Source organism: Sus scrofa, chromosome 3 (assembly GCF_000003025.6).
Source record: "Sus scrofa isolate TJ Tabasco breed Duroc chromosome 3, Sscrofa11.1, whole genome shotgun sequence".
In the NCBI taxonomy this organism is placed as follows: domain Eukaryota; kingdom Metazoa; phylum Chordata; class Mammalia; order Artiodactyla; family Suidae; genus Sus; species Sus scrofa.
Genome location: NC_010445.4, coordinates 39,027,483 through 39,048,665, shown reverse-complemented (window position 1 = coordinate 39,048,665; position 21,183 = coordinate 39,027,483). Strand labels below are relative to the sequence as shown.

Genomic DNA, 21,183 nt, shown 5'->3' with positions numbered 1-21,183 from the left:
CACTGCATCCGCCCGGCTACCTCAGTCGGCAGAGCATGAGACTCTTAATTTCAGCGTCGTGGGTTCGAGCCCCACGTTGGGCGTGCAGTTTTGAACGCTAAAACTAACCGATCTGAGAGACTTTTAGAGATTCAGGCAGCTGGTCTTAGATGCTGCCTGCTGTCGTCTCAAACCATTTCTGGGGACTTCGCTCTCCACTTGGAGTGAAGCCTTTCGGATATTTGCTCCCGCTGCCGGCACCGTGCGTGTCGAGGTGAGGGGAGACCGGTCCCGGCCGGCGACTCGTGCTCGTGCTCGTGCAAAGACGTGTCAGAATTCTCCCTCCCCCAGAAGGCAATGGCCTCTTATTTGGGGGCGGGGGTGGGGGAGAAGGGAGACAGAGCCGAGGTGCTCCCCCTCCCAATTTAGGGGAGGGGGAGGACCAGATTTTCTGCCTTGTTGGTGGGAACCGAGGTTTCTTTTGGAGTGGCCGTCCCTGGACCCTTGGAACTCCGGGTCTCAGGACTGTGGCTGGTACTTGGTCCACATTTCTCCCTTGGAGGCACCCTTAGTCATTTTTTCCTGCTCTTCTTCGGGTAAATGAAAAAAGAGCTCATGAGTTTCCTGGTGGCCTAGCGACTAGGAACTTGGTGTTGTCCCTACTGTGGCTCAGGATTGCTCGCCCTTCCCTGCGGGGAGAAGACAGGCCTAAGAATACAGGCCTAAAACACGGAGGGGTGTCTGAAATGCCAGCTCCTGGTCATGTTAGAGGACCATTCAATCCCTGTACAGTAGGCTCTTCCGGGACTTGAATCTGGAACCTCTAGCATCCAAAACGGAGACTCGTTTCCTTAGACCAAGGAGCCAACCTACTGCTGGGATCTGTCCACTTTGTCCCCTCTTCCACGCTCAGCTGGGGTGGTGTCCCAGATGCCCCCACGGAAGGGGGATTTCTGGCCGAAGGATTTGGCTCACCCACCAGAGAGGAATGGGGTTCGACATTGTGGGTCTCAGAGTCCCGGGGTCGCTTCCCCGCAGCACCTCTGCCGCCAGGACCTCCCTCTGGCCCGGGCGAAGGTGGCTGGCGAAGCTCCTGAACCGCGGTGGGGTTTCCTGTGGGACTCAAACTCGAGACCAAGGCGTTCCTGCGCTCCCAGCCGGCCAGCCCCGCCACTGAGCTTGGGTCAAAGCCAAGTCTCATCCTACAGGAAGGGGGACTGGGGTCCGAGGCAGACCCAGGGGCTCCTGGGCTCGGCTCCCAAAGCCCTTGTGTGGCTTTGGGTCTCTGGCAGTTCCCTTCCTTGTTCCAGAAACCGGCTGGGAAGGAGAGGTGGCCCTGGTTCTACACTGCGTCACACCCGCTGGGTACCGGCTTCCCCCTCCAGCCGTGCAGCGGGTCCCCTGGGTCTTCTCCATTCGGGGCCACGCTGCCTGCCCTAAAGCAGGGTGTGGGCTGGAGTAAGGTGGGGTAGAAAGTGTTCAAGGCGGGCCAGGCGGCAGAGGGAACCAGGATTTGGACCCAGGAGCTCTCGTAGGCCCTGGGGACTCATTCAGAAAAGGACGCCTGCAGAAAAGGACGCCTTGTGCCACCTCTCTTTAGTGACTTTGAGCCCCGAGACCTTGTCCTCTCGTCGGTAAGAGGCTCCCAAACTTCCCGTCCACGGAGGGAAGGATGCTTTGGGGAAGCTTCGGGTCCGATCCCAGAGCCGAGCGCCAAGAAGGTGGTTTGGGGCTGCCGCCAACCGCAGGGTGTGCGAGATTCTGGGAGCCGTGCGTGGGCTTCGGGGACTCGGCGCCCCCCGGGCGCCGACCGCGTAGGGCTCCCGGGGTTCTGTTGGTCTCAGTCACCGTCAGCCCCGCCGCCTGCCCAGGTCCCGGAACTTTGATCAAGGCCGTCCCGTCCGCTCGTAGCTTTCGAACTTGAGGCTCCAGGGCAATTTTACCGTGAACAGAGTTGGTCGCCAAGGTCCTCCTGTTTCAGAGGTTGTTCCCTCAAAAAAGAGAAGTTGTGTAAGAGTCGCCCGGCTAGCTCAGTCGGTAGAGCATGAGACTCTTAATCTCAGGGTCGTGGGTTCGAGCCCCACGTTGGGCGAAGCAGAGCTTTTGCCCAAAATGTTAAATGAGACCAAATACAGGACACGGCCCCCGGGCCCAAACTCCACCCCTCCCAGGTCCAGGTTTAGGGCCCCCCTAGGAGCTCCGCAGAGGCGTTGAAGAGGGTGAGGATTCAAAGACGCAGTCCTGGGCCTGGGCCTCAACTGCCACTTGCATTTTGGGGTTTTGGGAGTTTCCTACTGTCCAAGGAGGCCCGGGCCGGAAGAGTGGAGCTTGGGGAATCCTGCCACTGAGTAATGTCACAGCGCCCTGAGATGCCCTCTCCACTGCCATCACGAGTGTTTAACTTCTTGAGGAGACGAGGGCTGCCCAGTTTGGGGCCCCTTAGGGTGAAAATGGTCCTTGAATGCAATTCCTTGGGCCCTCCCCGGGGGCATGCAGAGGTGAATGCAATAAAGAGTGACCTCCTCTGCCTCCTGATCTTGGGCTTCTGAGGTCATTTGAGACCCAAGGGCTTCCGTGCTGCCCTTCCCCCAATCCCCTCACAGGAGCAGGGAATTTGATCCCGTGACGATTACCTTGATTGACCGTCTTAGACTGAGGAGAGCCTGCCAGCAGGACCTTCCTCTCAGCACAGTCCTTCCCCACTGGGACCCAGGACAAGTCTCTGGTTTTCCCCAAGCCACCAGGTGTCAGGAAGGTGGTAGCCGGGTGGGGAGGGGCAAAGGCTAAGAGGGCTTGGCAGGTGTATGCGCCCTCCTGCTTGGCGTCCACGGGGACAGGGACCAGGAATTTTTGAACCCAAGAGGCTCTATCTGCTCATCCCTAGACTGAGAGAATGAGCCTGACCGCTTTCCTCTGGCACAAGTTGCAGAACTTAATGTGCAGCCCCAGGACACCCAGTCCCAGGGTGACAGGTGTTCAAGGTGGCTGGGCAACTTCAGAGAAGGGAGAAGGGCTAGTTCAGCTGAGCCTGTGCATCAATGCGGAGAGAAGAGCTCCGACCTGCCCCCCTGTCGCCGGCTCATTCGGGGGACAGAGCCCTAAGTCCTTGACACTCTGCCCTTGAAAGAAAGATCAGGGCTCTAAAGCCAAAGCAGGGCTCAGAGATTACCTCCTCATGGACTGACTCTGGCCCTTGCCGCAGGTCCCGGGCTGCGGAGAGCCCAGCTGTTTCCATGTCCATGAGTGCAGCCACCCAGATGGCACCCCTGGTACCTCCAAGATGCCTGATGGAGCCATAACCAGCCAAGGTATGTCCTTGGAGCAAGATTCAAAACTAGCTCTCAGGGCTTTAGGGTGGCTTGGGTACACTTCCAGGACTGGCAGAGCTGCCGGTGCTGAGATCAGAGGCTGGAACTGTTGACTACAGGTCCTGCACCAGGTCCAGGTCCTCATGGAAAGGCTCTGGTCAGGATGTGTCCTCCACCTGGACGATGGTGGCTCCTTTCAATCACGACCTTGTGTCACAGGAGTACATGAAGTACGGAACTGAGGATCATTTGTGTTCCTGTCCTCCTGAGGGTTTCAGAGCCAGAGCTGAGCTGGGGACTGGTGTCTTCTGTCTTTAATTAGTCAGCCTGGCCATTTCCCAAAGAGAAAAAGGGCCATCACGGCCCTTGTGTGAGTGTCTTGGAGGAGTTCCCTTGTAGCTTAGCAGGTTAAGGATCCATTGTCACTGCAGCAGCTCAGGTTGTTGCTGTGGCACGGGTTGAATCCCTGGCTCAGGAACTTCCACATGCTGCATGTGGGTGCAGCCAAAAATAAATAAATAAATAAATAAATAATAAATAAATAAATGCACTCATGGACATGGAAACAGCTGGGCTCTCCGCAGCCTGGGACCCATTTCCCATTGTGGTACAGTGGAAACGAATGTGACCAGCACCCATGAGGATGCCGGTTCGATCCCTGGCCTTGCTCAGTGGGTCAAGAATCCCGAGTTGCTGTGGCTGTGGTATAGGCCAGCAACTGCAGCTCCAATTCCACCCCTGGTCTGGGAACTTCCATATGCCACACCTGCGGCCCTAAACACAAGCAAAATAAAGAAACAAACAGCTGAATAGCATTGAGAACTTTGTCTAGATACTCATGTTGCAACAGAAGAAAGGGTGGGGGAAAAATGTAATTGTAATGTATACATGTAAGGATAACCTGATCCCCTTGCTGTACAGTGGGAAAATAAAAAAATATATAAAAAAAAATAAAATAAATTAAAAAAAATAAAAATTTCAAAAAAAATGAAATTAAAAAAAAAAAAGAAACAAACAAAATAAACAAGCAAAATAAAGGGCGTTCCCGTCATGGCACATGGTTAGTGAATCTGACTAGGAACCATGAGGTTGTGGGTTCAATCCCTGGCCTTGTTCAGTGGGTTGGGGACCCGGCGTTGCCATGATCCTGCGTTGAACGGCTCGGATCCTGCGTGGCTGTGGCATAGGCCGGCAGCTGTAGCTCCGATTAGACCCCAGCCTGGGAACCTCCATATGCCGCGGGCCTTAAAAAAGACAAAAAAATAAATAAATAAATAAAATAAAATAAAATAAAAAAAATTGGAAGTGCAAAATAAGGGCTGAGCTGGATTTATTCCAGGAATGCAAGGTTGGTTTTACATTTAAGAAAATCTATTTTCTCAAATCATTTCTGTTTCTAGAGTTGCCGTGAGCTGTGGTGTAGGTCACAGATGTGGCTCGGATCCCGCGTTGCTGTGGCTCTGGCGTAGGCCGGCGGCTACAGCTCCGATTAGACCCCTAGCCTGGGAACCTCCGTATGCCATGGGAGTGGCTCTAGAAAAGACCAAACCAAACCAAACCAAACCAAACCAAACTTCTGTTTCTATTTTCTTAAAAGTAATTCATTCTATTAGTGGAATAAAAATGAAAAGTCATATGATCTTCACAAATGTTTGGAAAAACACTTGAAGCAGTTTACACCTGTATTAGTCATGGTTTTTATTTTCTGTATTTTATAATTTTTTTTTTGGTGGTGCCCAAGGCATGCAAAACTTCCCAGACCAGGGATGGAACCCAAACCCGTGCCACAGCTGTAACCAAGCCACAGCAGTGACAATGCCAGATTCTGAACCTGATGAGCCACCAGGGAACTCTCAATGATGGTTTTACCTCTTGAAGGGCCCTGCTGGCTCCAGGGGGAGACGGCCAATTCCAAGGGCCAGCTAATTCCTAGAGCTAGTAAACAATTTGCAAACCCACCAATTCCCAATCGACACCCCCACCTGTCTCCTTATCTAATTTGCACACACCAGGCCACTATTTCCCCTGCCCCAATCCACCCAGGACCCGATCCTAGATCACAAGGACAGCACCTAGGCCCTAACACCCACTGGATCATTCCAACTGGCCAGTCCTATGCTGTTTACCCATCCTGCCTTGCTCTTCCATGGAAACGGCTTGCTTGGAACTGCAGGCACAGCCCTCCCTGCGGCGCTTTTGGAGTCAACAGGGAACCCTGGAATCCTCTACTGGAGCTTCTTTCTCTGGCACCCAGGCTGGCCGCCTTGGGGCCACGTGCATAAAGTGGAACCGTCACCTCCTTCTCCCCCTTCTCCTCCTCTACAGAATCCAGGGCACAGGCCCCGTCTTAGGGGACCAGGGTCTGCTTGATGTCCCTCCCTCCTGCCTGTTCCGCACCCACTATCCACACCCCATGGCTGTCACCGCCTGAGGTTCAGGTTCCCCTGGAGAGCAGGTGCTCTTCCTGTAAGGTGCCCTCTGGCTCATCGGAGCCCCTCATCTTCCCCCTCTCCTTCCCTGCACTTCTGCTCTTCACTCCCCTGGGGCAGGAATCCATTCCCCTGGTCCGGGTTTAGTGAACCCCTTTTTCTGTCTCTATTGGCCTGGGTTCCCTGGGTCTCCCGGCTGTGACTCCAGCGCCTTGCCCTGCCTGCTGTGGAATAAACCTGAGTTACACAGGGATAGGAACAGTTGTGAAGTACGTAGTTGAGACCCTTTTTTGCCATGGAGGCTCGTTGGTCTAGGGGTATGATTCTCGCTTCGGGTGCGAGAGGTCCCGGGTTCAAATCCCGGACGAGCCCATGCTGATCGTGTTTTCCGATGTTTTAGGAAACCGGCTGTTGACGCGCCCCGGGGTAGGTAGCATAGGAGAAGCAGTCTGCGTTGGGGTTCACCGGCCTGGGTACACCCAGCAGTGTCCACCTCCGCTTGGCTCTGCAACCCCGGCAGCCCTTTTCTGTTGGGAGACGTGCTGGTATACATACACGTCGGGGTTTTGAGGACTTGGTACAAAAAAGCAAGGCCTATCGGTATGTGTTGAAATGATATTTTCTATATATTGCATTAATTAGAACATATTGCACTTAGTTTACACTTAATTTTACCTGTTTCTTTTTACTTATTTTTTATTTTGAAGTTTTATTGATGTATAGTTAATTTACAAGATCGTGACAATTTCTGCTGTACAACAAAATGACCCAGTCATACATATATGCATATCCACATTCTCTCGGATTCTTTTCCCACATAGATTATCACAGAACATGGGGTGGTTTCTCTGTGCTGCACAGCAGGTCCCCGTTGACCAATCACTCCATACACCTCAGTGTGCATATGTCAATCCCAACCCCCCCAGTCCATCCCTCCCACCCCCCCTTTTTAGTTATTTTAAAAATAGATACATTTAAATGGCTGATGTGGCTCATTTTTTGTAGCTGGCGAAAGCGGACTGCCCTAGGCTGGAGCCATGACTATCACTGGGGGGAGACAGTTCGGGGTCCAAACGCTGACTCAGTCTTTAACTGTAAAAACTTTCCCTTCCTGTACTGTGTGTTTTGCTGCACCCAGGCCACAGCAGTGATCCAAGCCGCGGCAGTGACAATAACCCGCTGCTCCACAAGGGAGCTCCCCTCTTCCGGCTTAGAGCTCACAGCACTGTCCTCACTCCTGCCAACGCAAGCGCTGGGCTCTGCACAAGAGAGTTAGCCCTGTAGGCCTTCATTTAACCACCTACTAGATGGTATCACACGTCGATTACACCTCAGTTTTTAAAAACTTCGATATACAATAGATTGCACACAGAGAGCACAGTGTGATAGGTTTTGACACGTGCTTGCATCCAAACCATCACCACAGTCAAGACAGTGAACATATCTCTCATCCTCAGAAGTTTTCCCCTGGCTCTTTGTTATCTCTCCCTCCTAGCCCTCAATACCAGTTTGCTAAGTTTTTATCAGAAGTCGAGATTGGACTTATTTTTTAAAAAACGCCCTTACTGGAATTCCCGCTGTGGCCGTGTGGGTTTAGAATCCGACTGCAGCAGTTCATCCAGGTTTGATCCCTGGGGGATCCGGTGTTGCCAAAGCTGAGGTGTAGGTCACAGCTGCGGCTGAGATTCAATCCCTAGGCCGGGAATTAAAAGGAAAAAAAAAAAAAAAAAAAAGAGGAAGAAGTGCAGAGGTCGTGGCGCAGTGGAAACGAATCCGACTAGGAACCATGAGTTGCGGGTTCGATTGCAGACGCGGCTCGGATCTGGTGTTGCTGTGGCTCTGGCGTAGGCCGGCAGCTGTAGCTCTGATTAGACCCCTAGCCTGGGAACTTCCATATGCTGCGGGCATGGCCCTAAAAAAGACCGAAAAAAAAAAAAAAAAAAAAAAAGGCTTTACTGTATGTATTGAGATGATCATGTGGTCCCTCTCTTTTTAGTCTATAAAATCTACATGGATTTTAAAATGTAAACACTCTAGATTGATAGTTTGAAACCATTTATCCGATCTTGAAAGATGCTGCTGCTCTGTGAGACGTCCTTTATCGCCTGTTCGCCTCAGTAGGTTCAGCGCCACGTGGCCCCAATTCCCTTCTTTCCTCACTTTTACAGGGTTAAAGAAACACTCATCTTCCCACCTCGAGGGTCCTAGGAGGTGCAGCTCTCAAACGTGGCTGATAATAATCTTTGGCGACAGAATCTATTCCAGTATAGGAACGCCAACACTTCTTAAGATTTGCATTGGAGTACGGTGGACTTAACAATGTTTTATTCGTTTTAGGTGGGCAACAAAGTCTTTTTTTTTTTTCTCCGAATTTTACTGGAATATAGTTGACTTTAATGGATGCCAAAAGGCTAACTAATTACCCCGGGTGGGACTCGAACCCACAATCCCTGGCTTAGGAGGCCAGTGCCTTCTCCATTAGGCCACCGGGGCGCGCTACCTGGTCTCCGGCTTCCAGTGCAGGACCCGCCCCCTTCCACACTTCCGGCGCGCGATGTCTCTTCCAGCGTTTTGCGGGGGCTAGTTCCTTTGCTTAGGGCCCAGTGCAGGCATAGAACACAGGCACCCCCATATCTACCCCAGTCGGGTCCCGGGGCCGCCCCAGCTCCGAGTCAGCCAAAGTCCTCACAGCGCCTGGTGGGGACCGAGGAGGGAGCCAAGCGGCTGGTGGAAGCCGCCCTGCGTGTGCATCTTCGGGACTGGACCCCGGACTCCAGAACACCGAGCCTAACCTCAACCTCTTTTTCGGGGTATCAAAACCGAACCGTCCCATCCTCCGGGGCGGGGAATCCCGCCTCTGCCCCAGATGGGGGAGTGACAGGGGACCAGGATCCATCATCTCCATTCTGGCTCTTTGCTTTAGGGGTATGGTGCTAACTTTGGGGGCCGCAGGTCCTTTGCCCGCGTCTTGGGCATCCCCCGGCTTTCAGACCCTGTCGGTTTCAAGGGGGTCAAGCCGGGGGTCCGAGGCCCCCTCCAGGAGGAGGAGTTCCAGCGTGTCTCCCTTCTTTAGTGCCCAGCATAGCGGAGGCGGTCGCTGAGGAATTTTCCTTCTCGTCCCTCCTGGAGGCGTGGGGGGCACAGCGGGACCTGCGGACCTGGAACCTCTGCGCTCGTCCTCGGACCCGCGCGGCACCCTGACCCAAGACAGTGCCCTTAGGGCTTGGACCCACGCCCCGGGCACCGGGCCCAGGCTAAGGAAGAGCAGGGAGCTCGCAGCTCCTCGGATTCTGGGCGTTCGGGCTGTGGACTCAACGCCGGAGACCCCTAAACCGCCCGCCGGAGCCCGCGGCAAAGGGCGCGGTTCGTCTGCTGTGGAGGCTCCGGTGAGGGGGCCACTGTCAGGGACTGGGGCCCGGACATTTCTCTGCGGCACTGGAGCTTGGGCCGGAATGGGAGACTCATCTCCAGGTTTCGGGGCGTGTACCCGCCGCAGGACTTAAAGAAAGGGACGAAAAGGCGAGGTATGAGCTGCTGGTCCCTTGGGCCCCATCTATCCTTTCATCCCGCCCGGCTAGCTCAGTCGGTAGAGCATGAGACTCTTAATCTCAGGGTCGTGGGTTCGAGCCCCACGTTGGGCGGATTTCCTCTTTTGAGATCCCTTGTCGCCTTCCAAGACTTTTCAGCAATCCTGTTTGGAGCGATCTTCCTGGGAAAACGAACACAAATTCTATGGCTCCTCACTCATGAAGAAGGGGGAACCCCATTTTTGGGGTGTGATTTTTCTCTGGGAGGAAGCACTGAGGGCTTGGGGGACGTGGCTTAAACGTGGAAAGGTAGAGCAGGCCCTGGAGGGTCCTGACCCTATGGGTATGGTCTGGGTCCTATCCCCTACTGTGGGGTCTCCGCCTCACTCTACCTTTGAGGTGGCTTTGGAGGCTGGGTAGGGTCCCCTACGCTCTTGCACTAAGCCTACCCCTCTCTATGGGCCGGTGGCAGGGTTGTCAGACCGCGGGGAAGGCCCAAATGGGGGTGCTGGAGCGGAAAGCGCCCAAACCTGGGGATCGGGAAGGAGAGAGGATGTTTCTAGAGGAGGGGGCTGGGCAAAGAAGGGGACAGCCACCCCAGGGGAGTGTGCTAACATCCCACTGCCCTTTGGCTGAGGATCTCTGGTCACATGGCTGCTCCTAGCAGAAGAACAGGCTTGGCTTTCAAACCTCCCTCAGCCTCCTCCACTTCTGCCTCCCTTTCTGCAAGCAAGGAGCCTCAGGGCAGCCTCTGACTCCAGAGCCCCTGCAGAAGTAGCTCCATCCATCTGCTCCACTCGACTGCCTTGGTCCCTAAGTGATTATCTGCCAGAGCCTGAAGCCTGGACCCCGGAAGCCCCCAAAGCATGGGAATCAGGTGGAGGGAGCTGAGGACCCTCCCTGGTCAACCGGCTTCCGGGGTGCCATGCTCTGCTAGCTATTGAGACTCCCCCTTCCCCCTACTAAGGCTGCTGCCATGTGAATGCAGGGGAGGTTGCCGAGCTGAGGCTTTTGTCTCAGGGACATTTCACTGCAGACCTGCCTTTTATTGGCTGTAGACTTGTGGGTTTAACTGAGGCCTCCACCCAGACATTTTGGGCAAAGTGAGCAACTCTTACCATCTTGCTGTGGGGCTCAGACTAACCTGGAATTCACAAAATAACCCAGAGGACACCCCAGGGTATGGCCTTCTGGCCTTTTCCAGACACGTTCTCTTCAGACCCACAGGAGAGAACTAAGCCCCCCTTAGAGCCCTTTGCAACACCCTGGCCTTGCAGGGATGCACAGAGGAGCCTGGGAGCCCAGGCGACAGAGAGGCTAGTATAGGGAACAGGAAGAGACGTGTGTAAAAGTAAACCTGATCCCAGCATCAGGGGTCAATTTCTTTTTTCTTTTTTTTTCTTTTCTTTTTTCCTTTTCTTTTTTAAGGGGCTAAGTTCTGGGGCCTTCTGCCCTCCCTTCCCCACATACTTTGCCCCATCCAATTGTTTCCGGTTAACCACAGCCGGTCACGTTCTGAAAGTCCCTGTAGTACAACTGCAGCCGCCCGGCTAGCTCAGTCGGTAGAGCATGAGACTCTTAATCTCAGGGTCGTGGGTTCAAGCCCCACGTTGGGCGAGTCTTTTTTACCACCTACTGTTCTTGCGGATTCTGGTCCCACATGGATTGGTTTTCTGTTCCTAGCTCTCTACTCCCGTCTAAAAAGTGCCCTATTGTGGGGTACAGTGAATTGGTACAAGTTCCTGCTCATCATGGGAAAACATGCTGGGCCTGACCCTTGGAGTTGTCTGCTCCTTGTATCGAATGGTGGCTTCTGGACTCTCCTTCCTGGTGTCTCGGACAAGTCAGGAGCCAATGACCTTTAAGACCAACAAAGGTTTCTCCCTTTCCACTGTCCGTAATTAAAAATACAAGACAGTGGGAAAAATCTGGGCTCCTCTGGGAACTGGATTGTTCAGTAATTCCTGTGCCTATTCTGCTTCCCTCCCTAGGCGCCCCCCCAAGTCGCGGGCGAACTGTTCACCCGGGACACCGCCGCGTTTCTCCCGCCTCCTCTAGAGCCAGGGTGGGTGGGAGGCCGTGGACTTGGGAAGGCGTGGTTTTGAGCCCGAGTGGGTGGGAGGCCCTGGACTTGGGAAGGCGTGGTTTCAAGGGGCCTCGCGAGAGTTTAGTTGCGCTGCGCCGCCCTACTTGGAGCCTCAGGCTGAAATCCGACGGGGGCTACGAACCCGTGAGCCCGTAGAAACGAATTCACAGGTACACACGGTAACAACTGAGCTATCAGGACGAGCTTCCGTCTATGTCATCTGTAGAGGTCGCAGCTGTCACAGCTGCGCGGCTCGTTGGTCTAGGGGTATGATTCTCGCTTTGGGTGCGAGAGGTCCCGGGTTCAAATCCCGGACGAGCCCGTCTGCGTTTTTTTCCGTCCGCGTTCTCAGCGACTAGGCGAAGGCTTCAATTGGGGACCTGGGGCAGCTTCCTCTGAGAGCGGATCCTGCGGCAAAGGAGACGGCACAGTCAAAGTGCACAGTTGTGTGCCCCAGGGAGCCAGATAATCTTGCGGTTCGAAATAATCACTGTTCAAGCCCCAAGTGAGTTGTATTCTTACTTAAAGTTGTGTTTTGTGGCGGGGAGAGGGACGTTTCTTCCCTGGGCTGAACTTCCGTGCATGATGCCTGCGGGTCGGGCCCCTGGCCTTTTCCAGATGGGCGAGCAAAGAAATCAGTCCCGCCGAGGATCCGGGGGGGTTGGGGAATGGTCGAACTTCTGGGAAGGCAGACCGACTGCAGAGACTGCTCCGGAACCCGACCTGCCACCCCCGCCCCCGCGCGCTCCCCTCCGGGAAGCAGAAGCAGCTCTCGCTGTTCTGAGCGCGGCGTCTTCGTCTTCCCCAACCTGGGGAACGGAGGACCGGAGGACCGGCCTCCTCCCCTCAGTGGGCTGGGAGGGGGTCGTTGCCCTGCCCTGCTGCGGGGTCTGGTTGGTAGGCTGACACACCTCCCTCCACCCCCTACCCCCGACACCAGGCCATCCCCGGGCATCTAAGGCCAGGACCATTGCTGGCCGGCTGGTTCAGGCAGTAGAACAAAGTGACTCTCAAAATCAGCTTCTCAGGTTGGAGGTCCCAAGTCCGAAGCTCGATTTATTGGTTTTGATCTCGCCGGGGCGGGAGAAGGGAGCGGAACCGGGAGAAGTGGGAGCAGCCAGGAGAGGCAGAGGCAGTGGCGGCTGTTTTCCCCGTGCACTCTGCAGGCCTTTGGTGAGCAACCGCTGGATGCCGCCCCTTGGGAGTTCGACGTTTTGCAAAGCGAATGTCCCAGAGATCGCGGCTCTAGAACCTTCCGCGCGCCCCCGCCGTCTCTTGAGAGGTCCGTCTACCCCATGCGGCTGGGAGCTCCTCGCAGTCTTTTCCGGTTCGGCGGTGGCCACCGGACTGGGGGGAACGCAGGGGCTGCTGTCTACTTTGTTCCCGAGGTTTTTCTCAGCGTCCACCGGTCCCTGAACTCGATACTTCCTGGCGGGTCTGAAATTGGAGTCTCCTCCCGGTGCCACCTCACTGACCTCGCCTGTCCCAACTTCCTGGACGCCACGAAGCCACAGTGAGAGCGAAAGGCTGGTGTTCCTGTGGCTCGTTGGTCTAGGGGTATGATTCTCGCTTAGGGTGCGAGAGGTCCCGGGTTCAAATCCCGGACGAGCCCCATCTTTTTCACCCCACATGGTGATCTCAGCGCCACCGGTGTCATTTAAAAAATTTCATTGGGTTCCAGTCGCTAAGAGTCTCTAGTTATCTCACAACAGTTTACTTTGCCGGTTCAAGTTCGAGGCACCTAAGAAGGGAGAGGGCTTTCCTTCTGTGCCTTCAGAGTCTGTCCTTGCCGCTTGGATGCCTCTGTTGTGGGCCACACATCCCCAGGACAAACCTCCACCTGGGGAGAGGTGGTGGGCTGCTGGGATTTGCAGCCGGTGTCCTGAGCCGCCTGCCCTCCCCACCCCAGGTCCAGTCACTCGATCTGGCGTGGTCTGTGGCCCTTGCCTCCTTCCTTGCCTGAGGTCGGCAGGAATCCCAGGAGCTCCGCTGAGCTGAGGACCGAGGTCCTGGGCCCCAGCGCCGGCCAGGAAACGTTCCCCGCCTCTGCCCTATTCTGTGGCTTAGAGGGCCACCCTCAAAGCCTGAGAAGTGGACACTGGAAGCCCAGACACGGAGCACAGAGACCTGCTATCACCAGAAAGTTCAAAATCCAATTATTTGAAGAGCAATAATAAATGTGTCATGGTCTGAGGCTATTGTCCCACGTGGTTACACCCATTTCCCCCCCCCCCCCAGTACAGCTTATGACTTTCTGAGAATAGCTCGGACCGGTGACTAAGCCTAACAAACCGTGTTCAAGAACTCTGCAAGGGTGGACATCTATAGTGCAGAACCCTGAGCTGGGGATGGCTGTGATTGCCAAATTCCTACCAAACAGCCCCTCAGTGGGAAGGGACCTTCCGCCCAGTTCCCTGGAGTGAGAGGAAAACGGGAGGGGGATTAACTGCCCCAGCCCTTCCTACTCTCCGGCACAGGGGCCCAGGGGAAGTCCCCATGTGGGTTCCCAAGTGCTTGTCTGCCAGGTCTTCAGCTTGTGCTGGAAAGAAGAGCATCACAGGGTGCCAAGAGCATCTGCCTCCCACAGGATCTGCAGGAAGTAGAAAAATGGGTGGTGGAGGGTCTTCTTTTTTGTTTGGATGGTGAGTTTATGTGCCATGAACCAAGGATGGGGAATAATCCAGTGGGCACCTCAAGACCAGCTGGAGAAAAAAAACAAAAACAAAAACAAACAACGGCCTCAAAGTAGAAGAAAAAAGATGAAGAGAGAAATAGTAAACTAAAAACAGGTCAAAATAAATAATACAAAAATTAAAAAATTAAACATTTCGGAGTTCCCGTCGTGGCACAGTGGTTAACGAATCCGACTAGGAACCATGAGGTTGCGGGTTCGATCCCTGCCCTTGCTCAGTGGGTTAACGATCCCACGTTGCTGTGGCTCTGGCGTAGGCTGGCAGCTACAGCTCCGATTGGACCCCTAGCCTGGGAACCTCCATATGCCGTGGGCGCGGCCCAAGAAATAGCAAAAAAGACAAAAAAAAAAAATTAAACATTTCAATCTGACTACAAATTAAGCAACACACTTCTAAAAATTCCATGGAAGGAAGAAATTACAATGAGATTTAGAAAATACTTTGAAATAAACGATGATGAAAATACTACATACCAAAACCTGTAGGATGTGGCCAACACAGTAGTTTGAGGGAAATTGATAGCCTTAGATGTGTATAATAGAGAAGATGGGTTGAAAACTAATGGCAAGAAGTTAGAAAAAGCACAGCAAAAATAAACCCAAGTAAGTTAGAACAAGGGAGAAATGATGAAAAAAAGCAATGAGGTTGAAAACAAGCATACTGTTGAGATTAATGACAAATCCTGAAGCTAGGCCTCGGAAAAAGCTAATGTTATTGCCCAAAATATTGGTTAAGAAATAATGACAGAGGACCGACATAACACACAGCAGGGAATGACTTTACAATTATCGAATACCTTAAGAAGATGATAAAAGCATATTGGAAACAACTTTGTGAAGATTTAGAAAACATAATTTTTGGAATCGAAGCAGAATAAAAATGTAAATAATCTTAAGACTAATAAAGTTGATCCATAATCAAATATTATCTTCCACAGACAATTCTTGAGCCAGATGGCATCATTGGAGCACTCCACCAAACATTCAAGAAATAAAGTTTTAACCTTACACAAAATCTTGTGGAGAAGAAGGAATTTCCCAACACATTTTCTGAGGCTAGCACAAGTCTGATAGCAAAACTAACCACAGACAGCATGAAAAAGAAATTTAAAAACCATCTTGCTCATGAAAATAGGTGGAAAAATCTTGAAATATTAGCCAACCAAATCGCATGACATGAAAAGAATAATATGCCATGGCCAAGTTGAGTTTATACTAGGGAATGCAAGATTGATTTGACGTTAGAAAAATCGGTACATGGGGAGTTCCCGTTTTGCCTCAGCGGGTCATGAGCCCGACTAGAATCCATGAGGTTTCAGGATAGATCCCTGGCCTTGCTCAGTGGGTTGAGGATCCAGCGTTGCGGTGAGCGGGGGTGTAGGTCGCACACACCGCTGGCATTCTGCGTTGCTGTGCCTGTGGCGAAGGCCAGCAGCTGCAGCTCAGATTCAGATTCAAACCCTAGTCTGGGAACTTCCATATGCCATGGGTGCGGCCCTAAAAAAAGCAAAAAGAAAGTCGGCAAATGTAGTCAATGAATTTAGGGGCCAGTGCCTAGTACAATCCAACTTTCATGCATGATTTTTAAGATTCTTAGTAAACTAACAAAAAAAAGTAATGCCAAAATTATCTGTAAAATACTACGGCGAATTTCGTACCTGATGGTGAAACTTTGAAAACGTTCCCTTTGAGGGAGTACCCCTTGTGGCGCAGCGGAACTGAATCCGACCGGTATCCCTGAGAATGCGGATTTGCTCCCTGGCCTCGCTCAGTGGGTTAAGGCTCAGAGGTCAGTGGTTTAACGCCAGACGCGTTGCGGTGAGCTGAGGTGTACGTCGCAGGTGCGGCTTGGATTTCGAGATGCTGTGGCTGTGGCAGGGGCCAGCATTTGTGGCTCCAATTCCACCCCTAGGCTGGAAACTTCCATGAGCCGAAGTTGCGGCACCCCCCGCCCCCCAAAAAAGGAAAGAAAACGCTCCCTTCGAGGTTAGAAATGCAAGAAGGTCGACACTATTTCCATTGAATTATTTCTACTGAACATTTTCATCAGAGACTGGGGGTCGCCCCCACATCGCTGGTGGCAACGTACGATGGTACAGTCACTCTGGAAAACTCTGTGGCGTTTTCTTTAAAAACGAAACCTGTAACTACCATATGACCCAGCAATCGGAACTTTGGACATTTATCTCAGAAAAAAATGAAGGCTCATCTTCACCCACAAAGCAGCACACGAATGTTTATAGCTATTATATTTGTAACAGCCTAAAACCTGGAAATCATCCGGATGTCCCTTAAGAGGTCGGTCACTCCTTAAACTAACTGGTACATCCCTCTCTGCTCGCTCCTTCCCCCTTCACTCTGCTGCGGCTGCGGGGGCGGCTCCTCTGGACGGACGCCCGATGTCCAAGTGGGGCAGGCGGGCACAGGGTCGGGCCGAGTTTCCAGGCTAGAGGCGGGGAGGGTAGTTCCGGGCTATGAGCACCCTTGTTGGGGCGCGTCTGTGAAGAGGGAGCCTGCAGCGGGGAAGTCCCTGCGAAGCCCAGGAAGCTTTGGCTGCAGATCTACCCTGGTGGCCCAGGTCTGTGTCGTCACCTAACCTAGGTCTGCTCACCTTCGCCTCCGCCTCCAACACGTGAGCCACAAAACTGCGGTTCAGTCGCCCGGCTAGCTCAGTCGGTAGAGCATGAGACTCTTAATCTCAGGGTCGTGGGTTCGAGCCCCACGCTGGGCGAGGTTGCTTCTTTTGGATTTGGAACTTCTAGGGTCCCGAGAGACCCTCCAGGCAGCCATCAGTGAGTATCTTGTGGCTACTGTGATGCACTGCACCCACCCCCACCCCCGTTCTGGGGAGCGGCTTTTCTAGGCAAGGCGTTCCAGGGGTTTACCCTCAAAAGGCATTCGACGCTGCCCTGCCGGTCTCAGAGCGCTTTTGTGGCTTTTACTCCATGCACGTCCGCAAGCACGCTCTGGAGTGTGCAGAGTGACCTCCCGGCCCAGCAGGGACACACGATCACCATCCCTTCCTCGTGGTGGGCTTGTTTTTGTCTCAGCGCTGGGGCCACCAAAATGGAGGGGGAGGGGGTTCGGGTGCAGGGCTTGCTCCTACTTCGTGGGCACCGGGGGCTCCGTAGTCCTTCCCTCGCCCACTGGTCCTTGAGCTCAGTCCTTGCCAGCGGTTCTCAAACTGGAGTTGTTTCTTCAGGCCACTTCTCTGACCTCACTCATCCCACATCCGGGTCGCCACAAAGTCTTAGAAGGGAGCCAAAGAACATAGTTGGTGTGGCTCGTTGGTCTAGGGGTATGATTCTCGCTTAGGGTGCGAGAGGTCCCGGGTTCAAATCCCGGACGAGCCCTTTTGGGGGGAAGGAATATTTGGAAATGTCCCCAGGGACCCAGACCCTGGGCGTGGAAATCTGAAGCGGCTGCACTGCCGGTGGGGATTAGAGAAACTATTTAAAATGCTCAAGCTGGTTTCTGGTTTTTTAAAATTTTTAGTAGAAAGGAGTTCCCCTTGTGGCTCAGCGGAAACGATTCTGACTAGGAATCATGAGGTTTCAGGTTCCGTTCCTGACCTCGCTCAGTGCGTTGAGTATCCGGCATTGCGGTGAGCTGTGGTGTAGGTCGCGGATGCGGCTCGGATCTGGTGTTACTGTAGCTGTGGTGTAGGCCAGAGGCTACAGCTCCTAATTAACCCCTAGCCTGAGAACCTCCATATGCTCCGAATGCGGCCCTAAAAAAATAAAACATAAATTTTTAGTAGGAGACTTGGGGGTCTAGGGGTGTGAGTAATGAGACTCAGCAGTGAGACTGCACACTCCCTGCCAGGTGTCCAGTATCGTATCCGCTGTGACTACCGAGCCAGGATGGGGGAGGCGCTTAGAGATGGTGCCCGAGGCCCCCCTTTCTTCCTCCTTCTCCTTCCATTTCCTTGTCACCCGTCACCTGGGCGCCCCCAGGTCTGCCCGCCTCCCGCTGCCCCAGATCGGGAAATTGTTTCCGGAGCCTGGGCTGGGGAACCGAGTCCTGGAGTCCACGCTGTCCAGACAGGGTCCTGTGCCCAGCTCTGAACGTCAGGCTGTGATGGGCTCATTTTTTGGCAGCTGGTGGATTTGACTTTGAAACTTAAGGAGTTCCATTCCTGGAGGGCTGCTTTCCTAAAGGGTGAAGGTTCGCCTATTTCCAGGCAACCATGGACCAGGGTCGCTCAGGCAGAATCTCCTCTTTCTTCCTGAGTCCATCCCAGAACCCCAAAGCTGACTGTCGAATTAAACTTCCCGCGGGGGATCTCTCGCCTAAAGTTTTTTTTTTTTTTTAACTTTATTGATTAAAAAGGTTTTTTTGTTTGTTTTTTTGTTTTCCTTTTTGTTTGTTTGTTTTTGTTTTTGTTTTGGAGTTCCTGTTGTGGCTCAGCCGGTAACGAACCCAACTAGTATCCATGAGGTTACCAGTTCGATCTCTGACCTCCCCCAGGGATTAAGGATCTAACGTTGCCTGGAGCTGTGGTGTAGGTCGCAGGCGCAGCTCGGATTTGGCTGTGGCTGTGGCCGGCAGCTGCAGCTCCGATTTGACACCGCAGGTGCGTCCCTTAAAAAAACTTTTTTTTTTTTTTTTTTGAAACTTCTTTAAGGAAGTTACAAGGAAAACACTCCAGCAGAGACTCGGGGTTTGCAGTAATACGAATGAGTGGGGTTTGGGGGACTAACTTTTGCTAAAAACAACTGAAAATGTTGGCGATTAAAACAAACAGACTTCAAAGCAGTGAAGAGTTTGCTTTCAGGGGTGTAAAGAAATCCCGGGCCCAATTTAAATGGATGGGAAAAACCATAAGGGTGCCGGCTCTCCAAAGCTGCGGTCGCACCAAGGGTCCTTGTCAATCCGGGCAAACGTTACCGTCTCCGGCTCTGGGAGACCAAGGCAGAACCTCGAACCTGCGCCTGGATTCCTCCTTGAATCCGTGATCCCCAAATCTGAGTGTGTGCAGAAACACACCCATCTCGCCCGGCGGCCAGCTGCTTCTGGAAAGCGTATTGCCTGGAGGGGTCTCCTCTTTCTCCCGCCTTACGCTAAAGTGCAATCGACTTAAGAATGGGGAGCGCATGTGCCAAGACCTCGCGCACCCGAAGGCCAAAGCCACCCTAGGAGCGAGGGGCCGGCGTCTAGAGCGTCCCAGTTCCTCGCAGTGACGCCGCGTTCCTCCGGGGCTGGTTCCTCTGCCGCCTCAGGGAGGGCAGCCCAGCCCCTCGCCCTCCGCTTCGTCCGGGCCTGTGGCCAGATTGCCAGGACAAGAGGACTAAAGGAGATTAGAAGATCGGACCACGGAATCCGAGGCTGCCCTGGATTTTTTTTTTTTTTTCTTTAAACCATACGGAATGTTATTGGAGGAAATTCGAATGCGGATTGTGCGTTAGATAATGTTGTTGCCGGAAGGACGAAGGATAGATTGGGAGTGGGGAGGTGGCGAGGGGGAATCTCCGAGCTCCTGGGGGTCTCCTGGGGGGGATGGGGAGTCTTGAGCGGCTCCGGATCTGCTGAATTTTTACCTTTGCGTAAATGACAAGCCTCAGGGACTAAAGAAGGGTGGGGTGCGAGGAAAATTGCAGGGGCCGTGTCCAGATACCAGGGCTTCGGCTTTGGGAAGCTTCAAGGGGACAGGTTTGGTTTGGCGCTCCTCCTGGAGAAGCGAGGTCCGGGGTAGAACTTTCTGGGCGCCTCTGTCTGTCTCCTTGACCTTGTCCAACCCCCGAGTTACCGGCGCTACGCAGGAGGCTGCGGAGCCGGCGCTGACGTGTGCCTGCGGGTGAGGCGCGGAGGTTGCGGAGGGGTGCCTTCCCCTCGCCCGCGCTGTTAGTGCGGCCGCACCACCTTCCTCCAGCCCCCGCCCTGCCCCGCCTTCGGTCAAGCGGGGTCCGGGAAGGACCAAACGTTTATCACACACACACAGCGGGGATCCGGGAGGGAGGGAGGCAGACGCGCCGCCGCCTGAACCAGCCGGAGTCCCTCACGGTCGCGGAATCCGTCACCCGAAGGGAAATCCAGGGCCTCCCCGAGCTTGGAGCTCCCACTGGAGGAAGCCAACGAGCCAGACGCGGCCGAGCTCCGCTGGAGGAGCCAACGGGACGCAGGGAGGCGAGAGCGCGGCCGGCGGCGAGGGCGCGGTCAGCACTGCAGCCCTTTCGGGAGGGGCACTTTGTTTTGCTCACGACTTTGTTCCCGGAAACTTGAATAGAGGCTGGGCCAGGGGGTAAGGGTCCGCGAGTCCCACAGCAGCCACGTTTCGAGTAAATAGTGGGTCACTTTCTAACCGCTGGTGAGGAGTTATTCCTTCTTCCCATATTCACAGGAACCCCTTAGACAGCTGCCCCAGTGGCCTAATGGATAAGGCACTGGCCTCCTAAGCCAGGGATTGTGGGTTCGAGTCCCACCTGGGGTAGTCAGGGATGTGTGGCTTTGAGTCCCACCTTCTTAGTTGCGGAATGACGTTTTTAGACTGTACAAAGCAAAGTGAAAGGTGCTTCTTCACCACCCTCAGTGCAACTCGAAGTAATAAATAAGTGCTTACTTATATTCCAACACGAGAACACCTCTGTAACTGTGGGAGAACAACACCTCTGTGACTGTCTCACTGTCCTCTGATGCATGCACAGGAGTGGTTCTACTGCAGCAGTTTTTGGTAAATAACACGAGGTGGAGGGAAGAGAAATAGAGTACCTTTTTTTCGCCCGCATTAATAGTGTTCGACCTCAGAAAAGAACGTTCATTCTATCTCGGTTGACGTGGAAGATCCCTCTAGGAAAGCGGTGTATGATCCACTTCTTAAAAAACAAACACGAATTATTCCCAAACCGTAGCCGTCTGTGCATGACTGCTCGAGAACGACTCTGTCGTGGAAGGTTTTGAACACTCAGAGCCAGGAGGAAAGGGGAGAGAAAAAAGACACGTTAGCAACATACAAAAATTTGCAGGTCAAAAGGCTACAGGCAAAACTTTGAGAGCCGACAAGTTGCACCTTCGATCTCTGAATGGGTGAGAATTGAAAGAGCGCTTCTGGGAGAATAGAGAGTAAGCAGAGCCAGTGATGATGCTGATTTGATCTGGGTTACAGTTGTGGGTGATTTTCTGCCTGGATTTCTGTTATTTCACTATAGTTAATTGTGTGACTTCT

At 53.4% G+C, this 21,183-nt stretch overlaps 11 non-coding genes across 11 annotated transcripts; 10 read left to right on the top strand and 1 right to left on the bottom strand.

The window, feature by feature from the left end:
• TRNAK-CUU lies at window positions 11-83 on the top strand. The gene has a single exon. It is a non-coding gene; the product is annotated as a tRNA-Lys (tRNA).
• Window positions 1,999-2,071, top strand: TRNAK-CUU. The gene has a single exon. It is a non-coding gene; the product is annotated as a tRNA-Lys (tRNA).
• Window positions 6,017-6,088, top strand: TRNAP-CGG. The gene has a single exon. It is a non-coding gene; the product is annotated as a tRNA-Pro (tRNA).
• Window positions 8,137-8,209, bottom strand: TRNAR-CCU. The gene has a single exon. It is a non-coding gene; the product is annotated as a tRNA-Arg (tRNA).
• Window positions 9,285-9,357, top strand: TRNAK-CUU. Its single transcript has one exon. It is a non-coding gene; the product is annotated as a tRNA-Lys (tRNA).
• On the top strand, window positions 10,788-10,860 carry TRNAK-CUU. The gene has a single exon. It is a non-coding gene; the product is annotated as a tRNA-Lys (tRNA).
• Window positions 11,580-11,651, top strand: TRNAP-UGG. Its single transcript has one exon. It is a non-coding gene; the product is annotated as a tRNA-Pro (tRNA).
• Window positions 12,870-12,941, top strand: TRNAP-AGG. The gene has a single exon. It is a non-coding gene; the product is annotated as a tRNA-Pro (tRNA).
• TRNAK-CUU lies at window positions 16,680-16,752 on the top strand. Its single transcript has one exon. It is a non-coding gene; the product is annotated as a tRNA-Lys (tRNA).
• TRNAP-AGG lies at window positions 17,303-17,374 on the top strand. Its single transcript has one exon. It is a non-coding gene; the product is annotated as a tRNA-Pro (tRNA).
• Window positions 20,379-20,451, top strand: TRNAR-CCU. Its single transcript has one exon. It is a non-coding gene; the product is annotated as a tRNA-Arg (tRNA).